The sequence below is a fragment of the Meles meles genome, chromosome 1, assembly GCF_922984935.1.
Source record: "Meles meles chromosome 1, mMelMel3.1 paternal haplotype, whole genome shotgun sequence".
Lineage (NCBI taxonomy): Eukaryota > Metazoa > Chordata > Mammalia > Carnivora > Mustelidae > Meles > Meles meles.
Genome location: NC_060066.1, coordinates 36028704 through 36043538, shown reverse-complemented (window position 1 = coordinate 36043538; position 14835 = coordinate 36028704). Strand labels below are relative to the sequence as shown.

Genomic DNA, 14835 nt, shown 5'->3' with positions numbered 1-14835 from the left:
AAACACGTGGCCCTTTATGCCAGTAGCTTTATACCGTTAGCATTCCCAGACCTGGTTTTCCTATTAGCACGGCCTGGCACTTCACTGATGCTTGTTAAGGTAGCTCCTGGGTCATACACCTGCGGATGTCCTGCCTTACACGCTCCCACATTGAACACCGCACAACTTCACTCTTAAAAACAAGACCACTGCGACGCTGAGAAGTTGGGGGTGTTGATGACGAGCCCTTTGAGTCAGGGTCTCCGCCTTAGCAGGGGAGGAGCGAGCCCACTGGGAGCGACATATTTCCCAGACTGTCTTGTGTTAGGAACAAATAGAAGGACCCTATGGAGACGTGTTTAGTGAGAGTCTAAATCTGAGAGTGGATTGGCCCCGAAGACGAGAGATGGGTGATGGGGCGGAACAGAAATGACTGAGATGGAAGCAGTAAGTGGCCTGCAATCCGAAGCAGATGCCGGCACCTACCGGGGGTAAGTGCGGGCACATGTGCTCCTCGAGTCTAATTTCAGAAAATGTAAACCTAATCCCTCTTGGATTTCATTCATTCTTCCACTCCTTTGACAACTACTTACGGAACACCTGCTATGTGGATAGAATAACACATCTTGAAGTGAAAAGACTCGTATTAATGAACCAGAAATCGAGAGCCTACTTGCCCTGAAAACCAGTAGTTTTGTATTAAGTTACCAGAAATGGGAGGCGAGGCCCTCAGACTTCTGGGGAGGACTTCCAGGGGATGAGAGGAGTCAGAGGCACTGGAGCAAGGAAGTTCTGCCAGGTACTCGGGTGACAGGCAGAGCCCTGCAACAGAGGAGCTCCTGCTGTACCGGTTTCCAGCAAGCTACTGGAACCCAGTAGGGCTTGGAACCCCCATTCTAAGCTTCTGTATTTTCACCTCCTGCAAAGTGAGGGCTCAACACAGGTAATATTATTGAAAACAACTGTAAGTGGATCTTTTCACATAAACTGGCAAAGAAGACTGGTGTAGGTTTTAACTTGTGATTATAAAGAACCAGAAAGGATCCTTTATCAACACCTAAGGAATTGGGGAACCAGCATTTTTGCCAAAATACTATCGTTCTAATTAAACCTGCATTCACTGAACTGGCAAGGATCAAAGAAACTCATAATAAGACTGCCACTCAGCACAAAAGGATACAGCAGAGATTAGAGATTGTATTTGGATGAATCAATTATCTATAGCAACTAGGAGAATCACCACCACCAGTACCCCCAAAAGGCCATGCCCCAGTTTGACTTGGGTTTTTCCCCATGATGCTCCTCCTGCCTGAAACACCCTTTCCAAAGCTTCTCCTGACAATCAGGAGGTCAGTGGTCTTGTTTTCAGCAAAGAAATACAATACACCTGTTCCCAAGGTCAACATCAAGCTTGTTCGTTCCCTTGTTCATTCATTGAGTTATTTGGTTCTTTGACCTGTACTGGGCACTTAATGCATGCCAGCCCCTGTGGGGTACATTGAGGATACAGACATGAAACAAAGCACCTCATTTATCCTCGGGGAGCATGAAGTTTAATGGAAGAGACAATAGAAAATTATACAACTATGTGGTTAGTGTTATAATAGCGGTTTGTATTATGCAAGAATACTGGGGATGTTTGGAAGGCCTCTTAGGAAAGGCAGGGTTTGAGTGGCGTCCTAAAGGGTGAGGAGGCACCTGTTGGAGGAAGATATTATGATCTATGATGGAATCAGCTCATGTGACCCATCTTCTTTCACTTTGCTCTCTGTATAAATGATATATTTTGATCATATATCGAACCAGGATTGGAAGTGCTGTCTGAGGCCACGAAAGAAAGAGAAATGGCCTCACAGAACAAAAGACATGTGCCCTGGTCTCAAGCGCTAACACATGGGGATAAACATTCTGCATGTTAGTACAACTTCACTTTAGGATGGCAGCCTAAGCATGCAAGTTCATGTATTCTATCTCCCAAAGTTCCACGGAAATGGCAGAAAATATGTATGAGAAAGAATAATCTGTAACAGGGATGGAAATCAGAAAAGGTTACCATCTGTAGACAGAAATTCTTAAAAATTTCTGGAAAATAGTGAACAGACATGGCTGGATTGAGCCAACAAAAACCACCAAAGATTAGGTTTCAGAGAGAGATGATGTAGGGGTGAGAGCTATTCTTCCCAACAGAATCCCCCCCCCCTCCCCGGAGAATGAAGGTCTGGAGCCACAGAGAGAAGGAGAAGACAGGGGAATTAATAATAGAAGGGATCTGCAGAATGCTTTCTCCCCCACCTTTTTGCACCCATTCCAAACTCTGCACAGAAGGGAAGTACACCTATGCAGTTCACTGATAGTCTTGCTAGCTTGGGTGCTTTGGACAGTCATAAGCTTGCCTACCTGCTTCTTATTCTCAAATGAGAAGCATGGTAGAAAAACATTCCGATATAACTGCCAAGGAAACCCCGCCAGGTACCGCTACTAGACAACTCAGCACTTCATTCATAAATATGACTGGGCCAGTCAAAAGGCAACAGTTATTTAAAAAAAAAAAACAAGAGCATAAAAGAGAAGGATCCAGAAGAAAAACAGAATAACTGATGCCAAAGGAATTAGAGTTGGAACAGGACATAGAAGATAACTTTTTTTCAAAGAGTTATTACTGTTTTTAGAGAAATTTAGGAGAATATTATATCCATAAAAAGGATATCCTTTTTATGTATCCTTTGAAAAAGGAGCCACTAAAAAAAAAGGAAAATTTTTTCTAAAACTAAAGATTTTAAAAAGACCCTGAGTGGAAAGGTTGAATTACTGACATGAAATGACACAAAAATAAATGTGAAATCTGGAAGACAAATTTGAGGAAATCCTTGGAATCCACATAAAAGAAAAACGAGAAAGGGATGTCTGGAGGGCTCAGTTGGTTAAGCATCTGCCTTTGGCTCAGGTCATGATCTCAGGGTCCTGGGATCAAGCCCCATGTTGGGCTCCCTACTCACCTGGGAGTCAGCTTCCTCCTCTTCCTCTGCCTCTCCCCCTGACTTGACTGCTCTCTCTCTCTCTAATAAATTAATATATAAAATCTTTAAAAAGAAAAAGGAAAGAGAAAATATCAGAGAAAATTTAAGAACATAGAGGAGAGAGATCCAAGATCCAAGAGATCTAGTATCTCCTGGGGCTAAATGATATAATATTCTTCCAAATAAAAGCTATTGCAGGAGAAAACACAGATGATAGAGAAGATGAATATTTCAAAGAAATAACAGGATATTTTCCTGAGCTGAATAACCCTTGAATCTTCAGATTAAGACAGCTTGAAGGGGACTAATGAAAAAATGACATACCTAGACACTTCCCATGAAATTTTATGATCTCCAGATACAAAGAGAAAATTCTAAAAGCTCAGGAAGGGAGTAAAAAAGCTACCTGTAAAGAGAATGGCAGCAGACTTTGCATCTGCTTTTCAGTTTGCTAGAACACATTGGAACAAAGCCCATAAAATTGTGGTGGAAAGTTATTTTGAAGCTATATTTCAATTATAAGGGTAAAATGAAATCTATAAGGAGTTAGCCCTTCTGCAGTTCGGATGAAACAACTCAAAAATATACTCTGGAAAAACTGAAAATGAATCCAAGAAATAGGCAGACCTGGAAACAATGGAAATAATCCAGGTCTGATGGAAAGATATCCTAGTGGAACAGCCTATTTAGTCGGAATTAGGAAACAGGGCAGTGAAGAAATCTTCAACAAACAAAAGGTTATGACGATCGACTGGTGATACTTAAGAATCAAGAAGTAAACGATGACAGGCCATGTATGAACTTAGTTTCTCCAAGTCAACCAGAGAAGAGAAAGAAAATGAGAAATGCTAGAAAGATAAATATCAATAAAAGGGACTCATGGTCTCAATATGAAGCAAACTAAAATACAGTTTGTATTTAAACAATGGATTCTAAAAAACACTGGTGTCTGAAGCACATGAAGGTAAGCCTCTGTGGTCAAGGTTAATAAATATAGTGAATCCGTCTAAAACCTCTGTGAGTTCTAGTTCACTGGGTAAGATAACTGCTTCCCTATTGTATGATTTCTGAGTTTTTAAAAAGAAGTTTGTAATTTCATGGACTATGTTTCTTACAGATTATGCTTTTTTTCTAGTTGTTTTTTTTTTTTTTTCAGGACAATATTCCTAAGGGTGGAATTAAGTTTCGAACTCTGGTTAAAAACCTTTTATTTCCCCAAAGGTATCTTTGTTTGATGATTACTTATAGTTTTTTCTGATCTTCATGAGATGGTTAACTAAGCTTCAGTAACTGAAAATATAAACCTATACCTATTAAGAAACAATTAGCTTTTAAGAAATGTTGATTCCCCAATCTCTTTGTATTTGATTGATCTGAAATTTTTAACTGGCAATTCAATTTCATTGAAATCCAATAATTCCTGCTTTGAAGAAATCAATACCTGAAGTTCAAATCCTCAGGTTCATTTTGGAGTTCTTTTTCTTCTGTTAAAGCAGAATGAATTAAAGCTTTTTAATTTTTTTTTTTTTTTTTTTGAGAGACAGAGAGATCACAAGTAGGCAGAGAGGCAGGCAGAGAGAGAGGGGGAAGCAGGCTCCCTGCTGAGCAGAGATCCCCATGCAGGGCTCGATCCCAGGACCCTGAGATCATGACCTGGGCTGAAGGCAGAGGCTTAACCTACTGAACCACTGAGGCGCCCCAATGCTTTTTAATTTGAAAATATTAATTGTGCTTATTTTAGGCAGTAGAATATTAAGAGTGAGGTTTATTTTCTTCTTTATGTCCTTCTATATTGTCCAAGTGTTTTATCATAAACATGTATTGCTCAATACTTATGTTACGTAAAATAAACATTAATAGAAGGTGACTATAAGACTATTTGAGTATATCACTGGGACCAGAAAGTCTCAGGTTCAATGGCTTTGTTTTGTCAAGCAAAGTGGCAAGCTGAATAATTATGCAAAAATTATACTGAATAAGATTTAAGTAGGTGGTTTGGAAAAATATGTTTCAACCCATCATCTCCACTGTGTCTGAAATCTCTGCATCATGGAATTCTGCATAAACCCTGCCCACTTGTAAACCTAAGAAACTTCCAGTTACTTGGGAACTTTTAATAGGGATTTTACTAATTGAAGAATGTATATACCAGAGAAAGAGAAATTATAGGTTCATTTTAAACTTCCTTAAAATGCACCTGCTTAAAGAAAGCAAAATGGTGATTAGCAGGGCCTGGGATGAGGAGTTAGTCTACAATGGCTACAGAATTTCAATTTGGGAAGATAAAAGAGTTCTGAAGAGGTACGGTGTTGCCGGTTGCACAACAAGAATGTGCTTAATGCCACTGAATTGTACTCTTAAAACTGTTAACATTTCTAGGTTAATTTTATGTTATGTATATTTTATCACAATAAAAAAAAGTCCCTGTTTCTTAAGTCCAGACGTGATTTAATGTGATTTCAGTGAGAACTTTCCTTTCTTTTTTTCTTTTTTTACACAGTATCTCAAAATCAGTACCTTTTTGTCAACCTGTAGCATAACAAAGTTTTGTGCCCTTGACCTTTTGAGACTTTAACGAAGTAATCCTCCTGGCAAGGATGCCCCGTCAGAGCAGTAAGGCACCTCGGTCTGGGCTGTTTGGAAGGCCAGAGAAAGAAGTCAGTTCTTTTCAGAAGAGCAGTGGACTGGGCTTTTAAAGTTGGACATTAGCCAACATTTTTGGAGATAACTATAGCAGATTTTAACAATATTTATTTTTACAAAATGAAATTTGGACCAGGGGCTGCCTCTTGCTTAGATAGCTTCTATTCTGTGAAAACATCTTCTGGAGAAACCAGCAAATAATCTCATGAAAACCGTAACTTGCAGTTCAACTTCGGCTCAGTTTCTCTATACAGAAAGTCCCCGAGAGAGTGAGGGGTTTGAGTTAACTGCCCCCAGTTCAGGGATCACCAAGGGTGCCATGGCCATTCACAGCCAAATAGCTGGGAGGCAGCAAGAAGCATCTAGGTGTGCAGTGGGCTCAGGAAACAGAACTGATTTCCAGACAGGCACAACTGCCAACAGCAGGGGCGAGTCATGCTCTAGAAGCATAAAGCACAGCCTTTACTCTCTGTCCTTACTTGCGTTAAAATCCTTATGTGGTTGGAAACTTCACAACTATACCACGGATTCAGTTTCTGACAGCCACTGGACCTTAGGGACAGTAACAACCTGCCGGGCCGTGGCAAAGTTATCAGCAGTATGACTCCGTCACATTTCACTGGAAGGATTAACAAATGATGTTGTTGTTATTGTTTTACTGTGTGTGTATAAATATATGTAATATTTATATAAATATATACATATAAAAAATATATGTATATATATATAGTGCACAGCTCTGTATGTATAATTTACAATATTTTTCTTGAGAATGGGATATTCTGACTAAGAGCATTCTGATAGTGGTGTGCCTGGCTGGCTCAGTCAGTAGAGCATGGGATTCTTGATCTCAGTGAGTTCAAGCCCCATGTTGGGCATAACAAACCTACTTTAAAAAAAAAAAAAGGCAAAAACAAAAAAAATTCTGATAGTTGCCAAACACATAAACTGATGGTCAGTTTTAAAAGACTAGATATAATGAAACGTGCTTCCAACTAAACTTTACTGAATATAATTTAGTCTTTCATTGATGACTCAATTAAAAAACATCAGAACAATGGTGCAAAGTCCCACAGGTTTCACTATGAATATCAATTGTCACTACAGTATAATTCTATGGAAAATGTTAGGAAGGCTTCAATCTTTCATCTGGCTTGGGTTTTATGTGACTATGACTTTGCTAAAAACAGATGATAGTTTTAAAGCTATGACATTACATAGCTCTCCCTACAGGTATCAGCCAGCTAATGGTAAAAGGGCCACTCACACAGCATTGAAGGCAGAAGATAATTCATATTTCTTTTAATTTAAAAAGTTAGAACTTTCCTATGAGAAAATAGAGAAAAAGGAAATACTTAACACATATTGGGATTTTAAAATAAATTACATAAAGCAAAAGTAAACAGGGTTGTTAAAATATTGTAACACCATTTGACACATACATCACTTACCTGTTCCCAAACTCACTAGCTTCCTGCTGTCTATCTGGTCAAATCCAGCTTACCTTAAATTGGTCAATTCTAGATCACCACAGACCCACCTCAGGTATTATATGTTTGTTTTTTTTCCCTTTTTCCAACCATTTTTTCAGTCCCAGATGGGTGTCAATTTCTGTTACCGGGATGTACTTATGATGTTTGTTACTCATGGATGACCCTTTCACTTTTGTAGTCATGCCAAATATTCTCCATTTCTTAAGACCCAGTTCAAAGCTTAATTCCTCCCTGAAGGAAGATGCCTTTCAATGTCACATATCATTCTAGCGTTAATTCTTCATTATTACCAGAGGTTTAATGAGTAGATATAATGTCTTGCACACTACAGTAGGCATTATGAGAGGTTGTAACTAGGATACAGCTCTACAATTTGTTGTATGTTATATGTTGTCTAGCCTCCCCAGTTGGACTATAACCTTTTCAAAGACTGGCTGGTCCTGTATTATGCTTGTAGTATCCTGCTTCGCTGGGACACCTTGAATGAAGTGTGACATGTGTTGATTATTGAAACATTTGGGTCATTGGACCACATCGGCCTGGTGTCAATGGTAAGCAAATGAGAGACAACTGGAGGAAACGTACCAGTCCTTGGACACAAAAGAGATCTTTCCATAGGTATGTGACAACAGGGCCCACTGTATACAATTAATAAATGGTGAATGAACAAATGAATGAGTAAAAAAAACAATTAACCTTCTAAAGGCACGGTGGGAAGACCATCAGGAGAGGGTGACATTTAATGAGAAGAAAATCAGAGGTTTTGATATCTCTGCAGCAGAAGAGACAGCAGGGTCTCTTTGAGTGAGGATATAAGGGTTATAGTTCTGAATATTCCAAGTGCTAGATTTCTGGAGCCACAAGCCAGTGGGATAGTTGCCATTTTGGCAGCTTTGTAAGAAGACTTTGCTGAATGAGCTTCATCGTACCTGGCCAAGAGGAATTCCCTAGCTTTACTGTAAACCATTAGAGCAGAAAAACAGGCTTAGAAGGATTGGAAATGAGCCAAAGGAGAGTGTCAAGAAGACAGTAGTGCCTAACAACAGAAAACTGGGCAGCAGATTAGAGTAGGCGTGAGCAAGGGAGACAAAAGCAGATAAGGAGGGCTAAGCAGTGACCAGGGAAAAGGAACACAGGTACTACTGTCCACACAGCCTCTCCAGCAGAGATGATCCTAAGTGGCAGAAGCAATGAGGGAGATTTTACTAAGGCAAATAGTCAAGTCTCAGAGTAGCCCAAATCTTCCAGAGCCAGCAACAGCATTAATATGTAGGACACTGTTCTGAATTTACAAACAAGATGCCCATTTGTAATTTGGTAACTGAAATATATTTTCCTCTAGAAATTATTTTAATTAGGTTAGGTACTTTTCCCAAATCATAAAAACCTATTTAAGTTATATGTAACTAAAGTTTAGTCCCTTACACAGGTGTTTTAGTTATATCTAATTGCCCCATATATCCCAGCTACTCTGGCTGCTTAAGAAATAATGCCCAGGTGCCTGGGTGGCTCAGTGGGTTAAGCTGCTGCCTTCAGCTCAGGTCATGATCCCAGGATTCTGGGATCGAGTCCCACATAGGGCTCTCTGCTCTGGCAGGGAGCCTGCTTCCCCCGCCACCGCCCCCACCCCCCCGCCTACTTGTGCTCTCTGTCTGTCAAATAAATAAATTAAAAAAAAAAAAAAAGAAATAATGCCCAAACTGATGGACTTAAAACAACAACAGTGTTTATTTTGTTCATGAATCTGCAATTTAGGGCAGGGCTCAGCAGCGATAGCTCATCTCTGGCCTACTTGGCATCAGGAGGGAGAGCGGCACTTAAGAATTAGGGCCTGGAATCCTCTGAAAGCTTCCCCACTCCTATCTGCGGTGGTTGGTGCTGGGTGTTGGCTGAAACACCTAAATATGGCCCCTCCATATGGTCTGGGCTTCCTCACAACATGGCAGCTGATTCCCAAGAGCAAATGTCACGTGTGAAAGAAAAAGAATAGCCCAGAGACAAAGAAATTGTATCTTTTTATGACCCAACCTTGGAAGTCATCTAGTATTGTTTCCACTGTGCTCTATCAGTTAGACCAATCACAAGCCTATGTAGGTTCAAGGGGAGGGCAACAGACTCCTGCTCTTTACGGTGAGTGGCAAGATTCTAGAAGAGTATGTGGGAGCTGATATAATTATATGGCCAATTTTGGAGAGTACAATCCGCTACAATATATTAGGGATAAGGAAAATAAAATATATCTCAGCTTAAAAAGCAACAGAGCACAGCGAGTAAAGAGCCAGGACTCTAGGGTCAGATACCTAGAGCTCTGTTATATATCCTTGTGTAACACTGGGCTGTTTACTTAAGCTCTCTGTACCTCAGTTTTCCCATTTGTAAAACTGGATGCTGAGAAGAAAAAAATAGTTATTTTGAAAAGAGCCTAGAAGTCTATTTAGCTTTAACGTTCGCTACCATTGTAACACCAGGAAGATACCCATTTTGGGCAGTGGTACTTCGCAGTTGCTGGGGAAATGGTGGTGCTGGCAGCACTATCAGAGGAAGAAAGTTAATGATAACAGTTCACATTATTGAACACCTAATACCCGTCACTTACTATGCCAAGTAAGCTGGCTTAACAACCATTAAGGCAGGCACTGATATTATCCAGGAAAGAAAACCGTGACTTAGGTAACTTGCCCTAAGTAACATCTGCAAATTGTAGATGTAGGACTTGCCCCAGATTAGTTTAACTAGCTAGAAATCTGAATTCCGGGACAACTGTGTGGAGTAGAACCTTTCTCCTCGGGGTGCCTGGATGGCTCAGTTAGTTAAGTGCCCAACTCTTGATTTCAGTTCAGGTCATGATCTCAGAGTCAGGAGATGGAGCTCCACGCCGGGCTCCACATTCAGTGGGGAGTCTGTGTGAGATTCTCCCCTCTGCCCCTCCTCCCACTCATGTTCTCTCTCTCTTTCTCTCTCAATAAATAGATAAACCTTAAAAAAAAATCTTTCTCCTAAATCTGATTTGCAGGTGAGCGGGAAAAATGAATGGTATTATGCCATTGGGAGTACTATGCCATTGGGATTTGGGGTTATGTAGTAAACCTATCTTGACTGGATTAGTACAAGAAAGATAAGATAGATACACAGTTGACCCTTAAACAACACAGGATTTGAACCATGCATGGGTCCAATTACATATGGATTTTTTTCCTGATAAATATAGTATAGTACTGTAACTATTTTCTTTTCCTTATGATTTTCTTAATAACATTTTCTTTTCTCTAGCTTACTTTATTGTAAAAATACAGTGTATAATAATATAACATACAAAATATCTGTTAATTGACTGTTTATGGTATTGGTAAGGCTTATGGTCAATGGTAGGGTATTAGAAGTTAAGTTTCGGGGGAGTCAAAAGTTCCATATGGATTTCCCACTGCATGGGGGGTTGGCACCCCTAATCCCTATGTTGTTGAAGGGCCAACTGCACTTGGGGACTACTAATTTAAGGATTCCTTTCTTAAAATAAAATAGCTCTTGTTATTTGCATAAGACAGCATATTTGCCTAAAAGAAAATCATTCTTTAGGTCAGTTCCTACCAGTCTCATTTTTTTGCTGATTTAGAAGACAGCCAGCCTTTGGCCCACTGAGAATAGGACTAGGCATACTGATCTGGAATGCTTGACACTGATAAGAACAGATTGCTCACACATCAGGCTGACTATTCACCAGCTGAAGAACGCCCCTTTGAAGGTTTAACTCAGATGTAAAATCTAATGGCTCCCAGTTGTTTGGTTGTCTCTTTTGTTTTGGTGTTTGTTTCTGTTTTTAAAAGTAATTCTCATTTTGTCTACACTGGCCAGCATGACCATGAGAAAGAAGCTGTGGCTGTTGATAGACATAGGATCCCTAAAAGTGGACTGTAAGTTCCATGATGGTAGAGACCTTGCCTGCTTGTTCACTATAGCATCCTTGGTGTCTGGGCTAATGCCTGGCATACAGTAGGTGTGCAAAGCTTGTTGAATGTATGGAAGACTTGGTGCTTGAGTAAAAGCTCAAGCAAACAAAAATCAGAAGTTCATAAAATAAGCTGAGTTTTCTATGCCAGCGGCATATATCGCTCAAAACTATGTGAGGGAGGGGCCCCAAATGCTTCCTGTAATATGGGGATGTGGCAGTCAGTTAGTAAATGCTTGATTCCTGTGGCATCTGATGCCTGGGAAGGCATAGGATGGGATAACTTTTGGTGGGATGCTATTTTTTACCTCCAAGGATGTTGTAAATATGGTCATCACAAAATTGGTTGTGGTTTTCGTTGTATGAATCACATGAAAGTCTGTGGGAGTCAGCTGAGCAGAGCCAAAGAATAGAACGCTTCTCAACATTTGCCCCAATGGATAGGGTTTAAGTTCATAAAAGTAAAAAAAAAAAAAAAAAAAAAAAAAAAAATCTGGAATCATCCTTTAAAAGATTCATCCTTGCACAAAAGCAATATGTAGCCTTAGCTTTTCCTACAGTCATTGGGATAGAATTTAGAAAATATGAATGATCCTTCCATTAGGACAAACAACAGCTGAATATCGTTCAGATTAAGAGATTTCTTTCCTGCAAATCAAATATAGAACTTTAATGTCAGCTGAGTATACTACATTTGACATTAGTGTAAACTAAATTTTAAAGAGATGCTGTGTCTCTAATTAAAGGCATTTATAGAAATATGTCCCAAAAAACTAAGGTTCACTGCAGAGATAGAAAGAACAGACTGTCTTTAGTCTGAAGAACATGGCTCCAGCGAATTTAAATATTTATCATATAATTTTTATATAGAAGTTTTAATGAGCACTAACTTTTATGGCATCACTTCTGGAGACAATAAAAAAAACTATATTTTGGGATGCTATTTCTAGTCAGATTTCCATCATGGGGCACGATTTAAATAACAGTTGATTTCATGAAGAGTAATGGCACATTCCTTTCTGAAGTTCAAATTTCAAACACCTGCCATCAAAGAGGCAAACAGTACAGCTGGGAGTCAGAGATTTTTAGACTTTTTCCAAGTTTCTTTATCAAGTTGCCTCTGAGACCCAAAACCCCCCAAACCAGGTGTTCTCTTCTTGTCCCATGACTAAAAAATGTTTGAGAAAAATCCTCTCTCATAATTCAATTCCCCAAGAACACATGAAAGAAAATTGCTAAGCTTCCATTTCAAATGTTAGGGATTTGGATTGAGTTTAGACAACAGCTTGTACAAAATGTCACGGCTCCAATTCTCTTACGCTGAGACAGGGGATGCTGATGTAATAGAACAGCTTTGGACAGTCTAAAGGCAGGGTTGGAAAGGTAATGATACATGATGTCAGCCAACCAACTGCAAAGCTACCTAGTAGGTTGGAGAAGAACGGTAGGCAATATCTTCTGCAAATTCAAAGTTGACAGGAGAATGAGACAATTGCTTACACAGTCACGCTAAACAATATCAATACCTCCTGTATTGTTCTCAAATAACCAATAAGTCAAATAGAATCCTGAGTTCAAATTACTTAGGAAGTGTCTCCATTCTCCATTTCATTTTGAATGTGGCCCATCCTGGGGACCTTTGGTAGATAAACTAACAGGCTCTATCCTGAGTAACGAAGTTAATATTACAACTTACGGATTCACACAAGTATGTGCTTTACATTACACTGGGAAGTTATGTAAGTTCTCGAATGATCTCACATAACATCCTGCATTCTTCATCTGAGTACTCCTGGCTTATTTTCTCCAAGTGGATAAAAGCCATTTTGTAACTAGCTTTAGTCTTACTTCTGTGGTCCATGGTTTTAACTTGCATAACTTATGTTAACACTATAAGTCCTTCCGCTTCACTCCTTTCTAATGAGACTAGAGTTTCCCAGTCCATGTAACATAAGAATGTTTACGGATTTCAAGGAGGAAAATGAACGAAAGTTATAGTTTGGTAGCTGTCTGGATATACCATTCCTTTTCACACAGAAATTCGAGAATACTGTGAAACTCACACATTCAGAGAATAAAATCACATGTGGAACTGGATGTGGAAATGATGGTGTGTGTTTTGTCCAATGCAGTTCTACGAACTTTTGGCATCGCTTGCTTACCTACCATTTAATTCAGGAGTGGACAGAATTCAAGGGAATCCAGGAACTTGGATGGGAAAAATATGACACTTTCAGTTTTGCCAGTCTCAAACTGAAATTTAGTATATCTTTTCATGAAAATGTAGGCTACACACAGTACCTGTGATTTTGTCACCAAGAGAAATCACGGATGTTCTCACATCACATTACGGTGGGTATAGATATTCCGAAATACCTTCTACACGCATCACTACTTCAAAATGATGGTAGTTATACCTGCTGCTAGCTTGTATGATTTAAGAATAAGTTATTAACAAAACACATATCACAATTTCAAAAAAATCTGGTTAATGTATTTCAATAAAAGTGGTTTCCTCTGTAATCCTGCATACTTTAACATACGCATTTAAAAGCATATTCTGAGAAGTCTATAGGCTTTCCCAGGTTGCCAAAGAAGCCCATGACACGAAAAAGGTTAAAAAATCCCTGAACCTATACACAAAACAACAACCAGGTTTCAAGCAAATCATTCCTCACTGCTATCTTTTGAAGCTGAAACAAACTTGACCTTGAAATCAGCACAGTCTAGCTGCTTTAAGTAGATGACTCTGAAGAGAGTCATTTTCTTTTTATTTTGCCACAAGAAAAAAACCTGTAGATTCTAGAGCATCTCTGAGATCATAGCATAGGGTGCTCTCTTCTAGTGATAAACTTTATCATTGACATTTTGTCATCGACACGGACTTGTTCTCTTATATTTCACACTGATGAAATCCAGTGTGTTTTATAAGGGCATTGAATATAATCATTTTGTAACTTTAATTTAAAATATCATAGAGGGAGATATATAGAAAATCTTTGCTGTATCTTTGCTATCTAAGCTATAATGATAATTACTTATTTTTCATAAAAGAAGTAAACATCAAAGTAGTCTATGAAAGATAGAGCTTTTAAATGCAATGCTAACGGTCCTATCCATGCTCATTTGAAATGTTGCAAATCAATTAACATATTTTTAGGGGTGTTAAGAATGTGGCCTCTGAGTTACTATAATTATGAGATCAATTAAATGATGAGATGACGCCTCAGTAGATGTGCCTTGATTGTAAGTACATTAGACTTTTTGGAAATTCCTCTGTGGGGTCTCTGGCCAAAAACAGATTTACCGAATGTCAGTCAGTTCAATGAATATTCAGTCATTGAAAGCAATTGAAAAATTATTGATGCATCCACAATTATCCACTTATCACTGAAACTAAACACTATTCAAAATTCTTATCTTCAGGAGAAATATAAATGCAATCAGAATTCTAAAACTAATAAAGAACATAAAAACTAAGAACAATATATTCTTGCATTACCTTGAGATATAAGTCACATATCACAAAATACATATTCATATACACAGTTAAAGCATTATTTTCTAGCCATCAAAATAGTAAGTATATTAAATGTGCTGCTTAAAATTTTCCTATTTCTCCTGTTGAATTTGTAAGATTTAGAAACCTGATTATAAATGTAGGCTTCAATGAACTTAAATGCCAGAGGTTTCCTTTGAATTATTAGCTATAAAACTACCCAATCTATCCAATGATAGAAAAATCCAAAATTACTAAACT

At 38.8% G+C, this 14835-nt stretch overlaps 1 protein-coding gene across 5 annotated transcripts in view; it reads right to left on the bottom strand.

Moving 5' to 3' along the window:
- NCALD (neurocalcin delta) overlaps positions 1–14835 on the bottom strand; it is a 371716-nt gene that overhangs the window by 58231 nt on the left and 298650 nt on the right. The window lies entirely within an intron of this gene.